Source organism: Triturus cristatus, chromosome 7 (assembly GCF_964204655.1).
Source record: "Triturus cristatus chromosome 7, aTriCri1.1, whole genome shotgun sequence".
NCBI classification, from domain to species: domain Eukaryota; kingdom Metazoa; phylum Chordata; class Amphibia; order Caudata; family Salamandridae; genus Triturus; species Triturus cristatus.
Window position 1 is genome coordinate 955445581 of NC_140590.1, and position 12574 is coordinate 955458154.

Sequence of the window (12574 nt, forward strand, 5' to 3'; positions counted from 1 at the left end):
ACGGGTAGCGGGCTGGGTGGGAAGAAGGACACCGCCTACCCTCTGAGCCCCCGTACCGAGCCAGTGGTTGTACATATCGTGTGGTCCTGCAAACCCCCTGCCTTCACTGAGCACTAACCCCGCTTACACTAACGGAGCGATTACATCACTTGAGCACTCGGTTTCCCTCACTCCCAGCCCCTGTTGTTAGATTGCAGGACGATTGTCCTAATCCTTGGTTTCTTTCTCCTTTCTCCCTGTGCCGTCCCACGTGGGGATCATTGGTTGACCGCTCCGGAGCCACCACGAGACCCGTAAGAGACAACAAAGACAGCGGAGTTCCAGGCGGTGAAAATACGACACCCCCCCCTCAGCCTGGAGTCCCCAAGAAGGAGCAAGCCGGACTCTCCCTCTTCTGTAGCCTCACGACGGGCATCCCACCAAAAGAAAGTGTTGTATAAAATAAAGCCTTCCTTACACCATCCTGGTCTGGTTGCCGACTCTGTCACTGATACCCCGCCACACATCCCTTCCTACATGTGCCTGTCCATGGTACATCCGTGCCATGGTAGAGACCATGCTATCAGGCATGACTGGTCTTCCATCCCGATAAACCCAAACTCTGTCTGCCTCTCGTGGTGTACATCCTGATTTTATCCACTGTTTCCTTTCCTCTTCTCCTGTTTCTTCCCACGTATTCACAGTGTTAGTAAAAAGTAAGGGACATGAGTTCATTTCCTTTTCCCTGTTCCGATTCACTGAATTCTGATTGTGCGCACAATATTTCGCTATGTCATTTGCTAATTCGTTTCCTGCCGACACGTAGTCAGCATTCTTCGAGTGGGCAGCGCATTTTACTACTGCCAATTGCTTAAGCAGCTGTATCGCCTCAAGCAACTTCCCGACCACTTTAGCATTCCTTATAGGAGTTCCACTCGACATCAAGAACCCTCTTTGGGACCAAATCTGCCCAAAATCATGCACAACTCCGAATCCATTACTGACTATCAGTAATCACAGTGACTCTCAGATTCTTTCCCAATATACATGCTCTCGTAAATGCCTCAAGTGCAATTCCGACAAATCGGAGGTACTCTTCTTTGGGTGCGAGACGGAGCCTAGCTGGCAGGCCTGGTGGCCCATCGACATGTTCCCTCCGTCCGGTTCTTCTCCCATGGCTAAAAACTTGGGGGTTAAGATGGACAAGGGGCTGACGATGAAAGCCCAGATCTTGGGGGTAACCGGCACTTGCTTCGGCCTGTTAAAAATGCTGCGGAGGTTCCTGCCTCTCTTATCCGAGGAGCACAGGAGGCTGACGGTGCTGGCTCTGATAGGCTCCAGGTTGGATTATGCCAACATTCTTTACCTGGGCCTGCCAGAGTATCTGCTACAAAGGCTTCAAGTTGTACAGAACGCGGCGGCCAGGGCCATTTTTGGCCTAAGTAGACGGGCCAGCGCCTCCGGGTTGTTGGTGGCGTTGCACTGGCTACCCATCCGCAAACGGATTGCCTTTAAGGCTTTGACCCTGGCCTACAAGGCGCTCCATGCGGTGGGAGCTAAACATCTTCAAAAGAGACTGACCTTCTACCATCCGACTCGCTCGTTGCGGTCAGAATCTCTACTTTTGGCGGCTGTTCCGCGTGTGAAGAGGGCTCGCCTGGGGGGCCGCTCTTTCAGTCTGTTGGCCCCACAGATGTGGAACGCACTACCGCTCCCTTTGAGGGGGGCGTTTACTCTCCTTGATTTTAGAAGAGGTCTCAAAACCTGGCTGTTTTCTCAATAGGTCTCCCAGTTGTTTTTTTTTTTTGTTTTGTTTATCTTTTAACCTGTTTTTAGTTGTGTTGTGTTATTCTGAAATCTGTTTCCCTTACCTAAAAAGCGCCGGGACACTCTTTTTGAGTAACCGTTGCGCTATACAAAAGAATAAATAACATAACATAACATAACAAATGCAAACAGTTCAGCAACCTGCGCTGATCTCACTCCTTTCAGACAAGACGCTTCCAATACAGACGCTACAGTACATACTGCGTACGCTGCACTCAAAATCCCTACATCAGTTCTCAAACATGACCCATCCACAAACATCACATAGTCACTTTCTTTCAGAGGCACATCTTTTATGTCCGGACGCGGCTTGGTGAAAAAAGTCAAGCACTTCCAGACATTCCCCGGAACTCTGACTTCTTACCTAGAATCTCTCTCCCTCCTCACTTGGACAGTAGACCCTCTACTCCTCCTTTGAACTCCTTGAATGGGAGCATTACTAATATGGCTCCCCGCGTCCAACCTCTCCTCTCTCCTAATCCCACTGATTCCGTCTAATCCCATACCCCTGTCCATTCTCCCTCCAAAGACCCAAGTCATTCTCGGCCCCTGCCTAAAACCTTAAACTTTTTCAGCTCAATAGCACAGCAACTGAACAGAATGGAGCTGAAAATTAACTCCCTTGCTGCTGATTTCCTATACTTACAACAAGATCTTCTCAACAGGACCAAGCCGCCGTGCTCCCTCTTCCCAGGTAGGTTTCCTCCCACCCCACTCAATACCGCTCCCTTGGCCCCACAGTGCACCCCTCGTCCCTCCAGTCCATCAGCGAATCAGGCACTTCGACCCAACCGGGATCGCCAACCCTTTTCAATACATAAACCTGATGAGATCAACGACTCTTACCTCGCTTAGAGCCAGAAGTCAGCCCCTTTCCCCATCCCTGTTATTATCGGCACCAACAGAATCCCTAAAAATGTCCACTCGCCTAGACATCCTGCTCAATACTCCTCTATCCACCTTACTCGCCCATCTTCGAGGCTCCCCGTCCTCTCTCTTGCATGCTCCTCAACTGCAGATCAGCAGTACAACACGCCACTGACATTGCTGAAGCTCTACTCGCTGAAGAAATTGACATCGCTTTCCTCACTGAATCCTGGCTCAATGTCCACTCCACCCCCATTCTTGACATTCTCACCCCTCCAGGATACACTATCATCAGACAAGACAGACCGATCAAAACGGGGGGAGGACTAGCCATCATCCACAAGGCAGGAATACAGATTACCAAACTTAAACCTGTAGAATACCTATCGTTTGAATACCTGGGTGTCGAACTCACTGCCAAGGGCACCTCACCCATCAAATTTCACACCATCTACCATCCTCCTGGAGAGCGTACCCTCTTCTCCGAAGAACTAACAGACCTAATACCACGGTTCTCCATGACAGACACTAAAGACGTGTTCCTGGGTGACCTCAATATCCACTGGAACGACCCAGAGGACTCCACTGCCTTGAACCTATCCAAACTACTTGAAATATATAACCTCAAACAACTCTGCAATAAACCAACTCACATCAAAGGTGCAACACTGGATGCGATCATTGCCAACAATGATCTGGTCTCTCGGAGAGCGATTTCTCCCATTGACTTGTCCGACCACCACTTCATTCTGTTCAAGATTGATGAACTTGTCTTCCACCAACCTATTCGTGATGACAAACCTAAACACTGGACCAGAAATATCAAAGCAATCCCTTTATCCGAACTTGAATCCAGGATTCATGCCCATCTTCAACTCCAACCCTCATCCTCGACGGCTGATGACCTCACTACACACTTTAACTCAAAAATTACAGAGGTTCTAGACCAAGTAGCTCCTCTCAAACTCAAACAATTGAGGCAAACCAAATCTAAACCCTGGTTTAACGTGGATCTGAATGAGGAAAGGCGTCAACTCAGACAAATGGAAAGGTCTTGGAGACTAAACCCCTCGACCTTACACCTAGCGCAACTTAGATCTTTCTTGGCAAGCATACAAAAAACACATTTTCAGTGAAAAGGCGTCTTTCTTCCACAGCCAACTAGATCTGTCGAAAAACAGACCGAGAGAACTCTTCAACATTGTCAAAAGCCAAACTAACTGCACTCCCTCTCAAGAAATCAAAGCCACCAATGAGCGTTGTAAAGAAATTGCCACCTTCTTCACTAATAAAGTCTCGAAAATTGATCAATCCTTTATCCAAACCTCTAACCCTCCTTCCCTCTTAACATGCCCCACTCTAACCACCCCTGATCATTCAGAAAGAGTTCTTACCAAGGACAATCAGGTCTGCCTCCAGCTAAAAAACAATGCGCATTGGTCCGACTTTGAGCTAATGTCGGAAAATGAGGTTGTCAGTATAATTTCTAACCTCAAACCTTCCTCCCACACTATGGACCCCATCCCATCCACAATCATAAAAGAACTTAACCACACCATTTCCCCTTTCTGGACAAAAATCATCAACGCCTCTCTCACCTCAGGCTGTGTCCCAGACTCCCTTCAACTTGGACAAATCACACCCATTCTCAAAAAACCAGGGGCCGACCCTAATGATCTCAACAACCTCAGACCTATCTCCAACCTCCCATTACTTGCAAAAACATTGGAAAAAGGTGTTCTCCACCAACTCAACAAACACATTGATGAGTTCAACCTCCTTGACACCTTTCAATCAGGATTCAGGAAAGGCTGTAGCACGGAACCAGCTATGCTCAACGTCTCTGACGATATTCACAAGACTTTAGATGAAGGTGATGCCTGCCTACTCATCCTTATTGACCTATCTGCGGCATTCGACACAGTAAATCATCCAGCGCTTCTGGAGACCTTGTCAAAGCGCTCCGGCATCAATGGCACAGTACTAAAATGGTTCACCTCCTTCCTTCAACACCACTCGCAACAAATTAAAATCAACTCCTGTCTCACGAAGCCAACAAAAGTCACACTTGGGGTCCTGCAAGGCTCGATCCTCTCCCCGGCCCTCTTCAATCTTTTCATGAAGCCTCTCACAATCATCTTGAAAAAAGCTGGAGTGAATTACCACCTTTACGCTAATGACACCCAAATCTATTTCAAAATCAAGTCTCCCAGAGCTATATAAAACTTTTAAAATAAAATAAATAAATAAATCATGATCCACGTCATCCTTCACTTCCACATTTACAGCATCAGGCAATAATGTTGAGGGGTTTACATTGTGTCACCTCACAAGGCTCACATTCGTTGCACCCAATATGACTTTCTCATATTTTGTTAGACGACTATGCGTCATAAATTGAGTGCGGCTCCTTGTTAAAAGGATCGCAACGTCATGGTGTACAAACACTCTCACAGGATATCCCTTCCCTCGGTTCCAAACTCTTACAGGTAGCAGCCACTGCTTTCAAACAACCAGGCAACGCTACAGATACAGGATCTAATACTGCTGAAAAGTATGCAATCGGTCGTCTCAGTTTTCCATGCTTTTGTACCAACACAGAAAGTGCACACCCATCTCTCTCACTGCAATAGAGCTCAAACTCTTTTTCATAGTCACGCATTCCAAGAGCCGGAGCTTCACACAAGCTGTCTCTCAATTGTTTAAAATCCTTCAATTCTTCTTTGTTCAATTCAAGGGGGTCTTTCACATCACTCTTCGTCAAGCGTGCCAGGGGTTTTGCAATCACCGAAAAGTTGCTGATCCACTGACGACAGTATCCAACCATTCCAAGAAACATTCTCACTTCTCTCTGAGTCATAGGTGCTCTCATTCCCTTTATTATTCTGATCCTGTCTGCAGTCACTTTTCTCAAACCTTTCTCAATTTTATGGCCTAAATATTGTACTTCCTTTTTGCAAAATTGTAATTTCGATGGGGATACTTTAAGTCCTCCATCTGCCAAATGATTCAGCAATACAACTGTATCAACCACACAAGCTTCTCGGGTTCTCGATGCCACCAATAGGTCATCGATGTATTGCACTGGTACTGAGCTTTCGGGCATTTTTAAGTCTTCCAGGGATTTCTTTAGGATCTGATTGAATATCGATGGACTTTCTGCATACCCCTGTGGGATTCGGCACCATGCCAAAGTACGTTCACCGAACCGGAACGCAAAAATCTGTTGGCTGTCAGGGTGCAATGGGATGGAAAAGAAAGCATAACACAGGTCAATGACCGTGTACCATTCTGCATCATGTGGGATCTGATATAGGATTACTGAAGGATTTGGCACAATGAGACAACAAGGTACAACAATTTTATTCACTTTTCTCAGGTCTTGCACTATTCTGAAAGTTCCGTTAGGCTTTTTCAAACCCATAATTGGTGAATTACATGGACTACTCATTATTTCTCTCAAAATTCCTTTATCATTTTGTCTATTGTGGGAGTCACTCCTGTAATTATTTCTGGTGTCAATTTATATTGGGGAATATACGGGTAACTTATTCCTTCTTTTACAGTTATCTTCACAGGGTCCACTCTTTTCATCAATCCCATGTCTTCTCCCGTGAAATCCCATACCTCGGGTTTCACTGTTTTCTTCAATTCATGAGGCAATTCCTCTGGGTCAAATACAACAAATGTAACAGTAACTTCGGGTTCCATATTGGCCATGGTCATATTATACAGTACATCCTCATCAGGAGTTTCAAAAGCTATGCCATCCGGAGTACAGAAAATCGTGCAGTTCATCTTACACAACAAATCCCTCCCTAACAAATTTACAGGGCTGGTATCGCAAACAACAAAGTGATGCATATCGGTGAATTTCCCTATTTTAACTTTAACAGGCTCAGTAAGATACGTTTTTATCTGTCGATTGGAGACTCCAACTACTTGGATTGTGTCATCCAAGAGAGGAAGATTTTTGACGTCAGCTGATCTAACGAGTAGCACCAGTATTACTAGGAAAGTAATATTTTCATCATTTACCTTTCCATCCACAAAAGGGCCTGTCTGGTCTACCTCTAGAGTTGTGCCAAGTACGCACTCTTCTTCCTCTCCTCGGCACCGTCAATAATTCTCTTCTGACTCACTCTCATCGCGCTGCAGCCAATACTGCGAAACAGCACTAGCGCATGGTAGCTTTGTTACCTGTTCCTCGGTGTAGAATCCTGTCTCATTACTGTATCTCTGAGGGTTTACGCTCTGTGGAAAAGGTGGCTTTGGCACCTGACACTGTTGGGCAACAACCTGCTGCTGTTGCTGCGGTTGACAACTCACCTCATCCTGCACCTCTGGATTCAAGGATGCATTATCGCCATTAGCACTTGGGAGCAATTTACACTCGGATTTCCAATGCCCTAATTTTCTGCAATTATGACATGGCCACTTCTTTTTCGCTTTGTCTAAACTAATCTGTCCCTTTCCTTTTCCAGTATTAGGTTTTGATCTCACTTGGCCTATGCCATTTGCTTGTTCAATCAGCTGGGCTTCCTGCCTTTCCGCTACCTTGACCTGAGCCCACATGGCCTTCTCTTTTAGCTTGCGTTGCTTTGCTTCAATTTCGTTGCTAAAATATTTCACATGTCTCAGTACTTCATCTATCTTTTTATTTTGCCAATCTACTGTATACTGTTTAATCATTTCGCTTACTTCAGGTCTCAACCCATACACAAATCGATGTACAAAATGCCTTAAATCTTTCTCACTCAATTTCTCATCACCACTGTATTGCTTAAAGGCCAACAACAATCTTTCATAATAGGCATAGACAGGTTCTTTAACTTCCTGATGAGTTCAATCAATTTTTACCCAATCAGTTTCCTTTGGAGGCACTTTATTCTTCAAAAAATTAATTACCTGTTCATACTTTCTCATTACTTCTGGATCAGGGGCACCTGTTTTAGGATCCCTAGGATATTCTTGGGTGGGCCAACCTACCGTAATTTTACATTCTGCCCATAGATCTGCTGGTACAATTATATCGAACAGACCATTCAAATCTATCCACAACACTTTTGACAATTTAACAAACCTTTCTACCTGTCGGTACCACTCCACAGGCTTCTCCAGGAGCCTGGGAAAGTCGTTTGTAAATGACAAAATATCCTGTCTAGTCCAGGGAACATGCATATAGCCCCCTCCTGGGATCTCCCTCATGGGGCATTCTGTTACCACCGTCTCTTTTTCTCTTACTGGGAACGCTGAAAAGGTCTTATCTGTTGCATCATCTCTTTTCCAAAACCCTCTGCTTTTCCATCAATCTACATCACCCCATTTTCTTAGCAAGGCAATCAGTTCTTTCATTTGAGTTAATCTTCCTGTAGTATTTAGATTTTTGATATCCTTCTCAGAGAAATCTACTCTATATGGCTTCTGTAATTACCTTATCTTCTCAAAATCAATGCTCATTTCACTCGCCAATTCTTCCAGTTTCTCATGCAAACTCCTCGCTCTCCAAGTTATACTTTTACAAAGAAACATTAGCTCTTCATCCTTATATGCTTTTAATTTTTCAGTTGGAATAGTCCCTACTATTAATTCCTCCAGCGTTATTTTTAATTTTGCCACATCTAAAGGTTGAGGTTCTGTATCTTTTCGCTGTAAACTCCTTAACCAATCGCTTAATTCATCAGAAGTGGGACCTTCTTTCAGGGGTCTCTGGTGCTGATTCTGTTGTCATCAGCGTCTTACTTGCTGGACTTTGATTCCTTGTCAAATTTTTAGGAGTACTTAACCCTGAGGTTCCTACTAATTTTCCCCATGGATTTTCTCCTGAATCTCTTTTTTCTGTCTGGATTGGTTTATTACTATTGTAAGGAACCGTTAAACAATGCTCACTATCTTTCTGTTTATCAAAGTCAGGCATCACTGGTCCTATAGTCACAGGTACAGTTACGGCTTCCATATTTCTGGTTAATTCCCTAATTTTCTCAGTTAATTCCAGAGTAGTTCTAGCCAATTCAGATGAATTTTCATTTACCATCCTGACAGTTTGTGCTATTTCAGATTCTCTAAATGGATTATTTTTCCCTAAATCAAGTGGCGTTTGCTCAAAAGTTTGATTTCACTGTGTTTCTTTTACTGGCGCACTCAGCGTCAGCAACGTGGAGTTGGGTTGATACTGGGGAGGATTTTTATAAAACATGTCCTCTAGCACATCATCCTTCGACTCATTCACACCATACATGTAACCTTCTGGCTCTGTAGTGATTCTCTTCTCTGTACACTTCCTGCCACTAGTCTCGTCAGCGTTTCTCAATGGAAACATCCCCTCAGTCATGTTTGCACTCCGCCATCTCCTCATTCGGCCATCATGACTTTCCCGTCTACACGGTCTACCAAACATGTAATTGTACCTTCCGCCACTACGCTGTCGTTCTCTTTCATACATCTCTTCTTCCCATTCTGTTAGGGCTTCAAATTGAGTAGGTCTAGGTCTCGGTTCTAACCTCATCATCCTTTCTCTTTGGTTCCGTAATACAGCTAAACTGAACGAAGCACTTTCTGGAAATGCTAAAACTCCATCTTCTTTTGTATACTTTGCCCAATTATCCAGCCAAATACATGTATGGTACCCATATTTCGCTACCATAAAAGATGCAGGCGATTTCGGTGGAGGAAGTAGCTGTCCTTCCCTAGTCACAATCGGCTTATCCTTTTTAAATAGGTTCTTGATTTTCCCAAACCATGACTTTTTCTCTTTCTCTGGTGGATCGTAATACATAATTTTTCTTATCCTGAATCGCTAGATTTCCTGAATCGCTTCTCTACGACTATTTTGTTTGCTGTCCAATCGTGGCACGACTCACACTATCGCACCAATCTGGAGCGTCTACGTCACTCTGTAATTCTCCAATCCCAGTGCGACTCACACTAATGCACCAATCAGGAGCGTCTACGTCACACTGGCAGTTCTCCACTCCTAGCACGGCATACCCCAGCGCACCAATCCGTAAAACTTTGCCTCTTATTGGCTGGCCAATCTCAGCGAGGTCTTTCTGACGTCAGCTTTTCTCGCTACTCCTGCTGCTGCTGAACCCTCCTTTACAAAATTCTATCGGCAAACTTTTCTTGCGTTTTTCTTCAATCAAAATCTGTTAGTAACGACATAAAAACACCACCATTGCCTGTTTCGCTAAATCAAAGAGATAGTTTTGTCCAATTACACAATAATTCTGTATTTGTCGAGAGCAGCGATTACCTCTACCCTACCACAGAATTATTCTGTTTCGCCGATAAACTAGCACTTCCCTCTACCTTACCCTTCTAACAAGCAAAAAGGCTAACCGTTTCTCTGGGGATAAAACCCACTGCTCCTGAGAATTAAGGCCAGAGTTCTGGGAGAGAATCTGTTGCTATTGCACTCACGCACTTCCACACAGAAGATGTCCCAAACGATAACACACGACGATGTTACCAATTCGAACCCAGACAATGCGACTTCATTTGCCACACGTTTTCCCCGTGTACGTACAGGGCAACAAGACAATACACTGTGCAACTTCACTTGCTACACATTTTCCCCGTGTACCTACAGGGCATCCAACTTCCTATATCCCGGAAGTCTTCAAAACAACATAAAACGCGACGCGACACAACATAGAATGTTAGAACATAAATCAATAATCAATGATCAATAATCACCAAATCAATGCAATAAAACCATCAATCTGCTACCAGAACACTGCTCCAGCGGAAAAGGGCAAATTTACATATCCTCCCTGCGTCGCAGACCCGTCATCACACTAACTCATTCATACACGCATTCATTGGTGGGGCCCATAACACCAACACTCATACTTCTCACTCCGAATCTGCATACAGGAGGAAAGAAGCGCTAGACATGTGGGGGTACCTTATTACCTATAGGAGGAAAAATCTTTACATTATTATATACATCAATACCTATAGAATCCTAACTTTAACATCAAGGCACTCCACCACTTGGTCGACGGACCAATTAGTTGGATTGGTTGATGGTGATTTAGAACCAGCTAAAACCACATTTAAAGCTTCGGAACCTTCAATCAATACCTTATTAAAGAATCACAAACTTATTTTCTTAATCAATTTAGTTTATCTAATTAATTCGCTTTCATTTGCAGAATCAGCATTTTAATCAACTCAGAGTCTTCAATTTCATTATTTGGCACAATATATCATGACAATTATATTTACCTAAATCTTGATATCGATGACCATTTCCCAAACCCTGTTCGCCCTGCATAAATCAAATCCCTTCGGGTGAAATCATCCAATCGAACGCAGGCTAATACCCAAATAAGTCCGGGAAAAGTTTTTTCGCTCGGCACGACACAGTCTCAAAGATCAAAAGGACCAGGCAATCGTGCAAGCAAATCGATCAGCAGCCACCAACACAAATTCGGGATGCACTTCTGGAACTCACACACCTATCCTCTTCTAAGTTCCCTGTTTTATAGTAAATTCTAAGATAATCGGCAACATTTTCCCAAAATCAAGACACTCTGATTGGCTAAGCCCTTGAAATTTGTAATACGGGACGTTGTTCCCAGGTTCTCTTGGTTCTCAGGGAATCGAATATGTCATCTTTATTTTGTACAGTTCTCATGCGAAAATCCTGAAGTAACGACATGTAGACCTCTGAGTACAGGTTGTCATTGTCTTTTCTGTCATTCACACTAGCCGAGTTCTGGCAATCCTCCACGTTCCTATCCTTGACGAGGAACACAGTGCCCAAATGGAAGGACGCCTGGAGATCTTCAGAGCCATCCGAGTCTGCGCAGTAGACATCGCGCTCACATGACGGTGGCCACTTCCGAACTCCATTTTGAATATTGCGGCCTAGTAAGCTTGAATGCCAACTTAAGCAAAACAAACATAAAAAGTAATTAATATACGGAAATGAAGATTCTAATGTTTAAACCCACACTAATACCAATATGTATTAGTAATTTCCTAGCTTATAGCGACCTTTAAAGCAATAATACTCACCATTCCGCAACTCCAGGAACGCAAACCATTACAAAAGCAGCATAAATCATGCAATTTTCTATACCAACACATTCTACATTTAATATGCGTACCACAGTTAGTCATTAGAATTATTTGCCACACAATTAGCATTTAGTCCCACGTATAATTTGTGTTTATTAAGGTTCAAGAGTTGGTTAATATTAACACTCCAAACAGTTAATAAAGGTAAATAATAAGAATAGTTACATAATTAGTATTTTATCATGCAAATAGAGAAAGTATACAACATTTTCATTTACCTGCTCCACCACGCGCAATTGAGGGGGAAGGTTATTTTAGCATTTAGAGGTCCCCACCTCGAATGTCCTTCCCCCCCATTCTGGCTTTCGCGAACCAGGAGGTGGTAAGGTATCGTTTGTGGTTAGACCTAAGAGATCTGTTCTGCTGGTAAGGATGAAGTCTCTTCCTTAAGTAGTTGGGCCCCCTTCCTTGAAATGCCCAAAAGGCAAATGTAAGGGCCCTAAATTTGATGCGCTTGGCCACAGGTAGCCAATGCAACTGTCTCAGGTAATGGGAAATACGTTTGCGAAGAGGGACCTTGCAGACCAGTCTGGCACCTGAATTCTGCACTATCTGAAGCCTACGGATCAGTCCAATTGGCAGACCCATGTAGAGACCGTTAGCATAATCAAGATGGGAGGTGATTAGGGCATGTACAACGGTTTTGCGTCGTGACTCAGGCAGGAAATCAATACATTTTCTAATGATTTTTATCTTGCCGAAGCAGGCAGCGGATGCCTGTTGATATGGGTAGCAAGGGATAGGTCTTTGTCCCACATAACTCCTGGATTCTTAACTGAATCCTTAGGAGAGGGGGGGTCCTAAATCAGCTGGC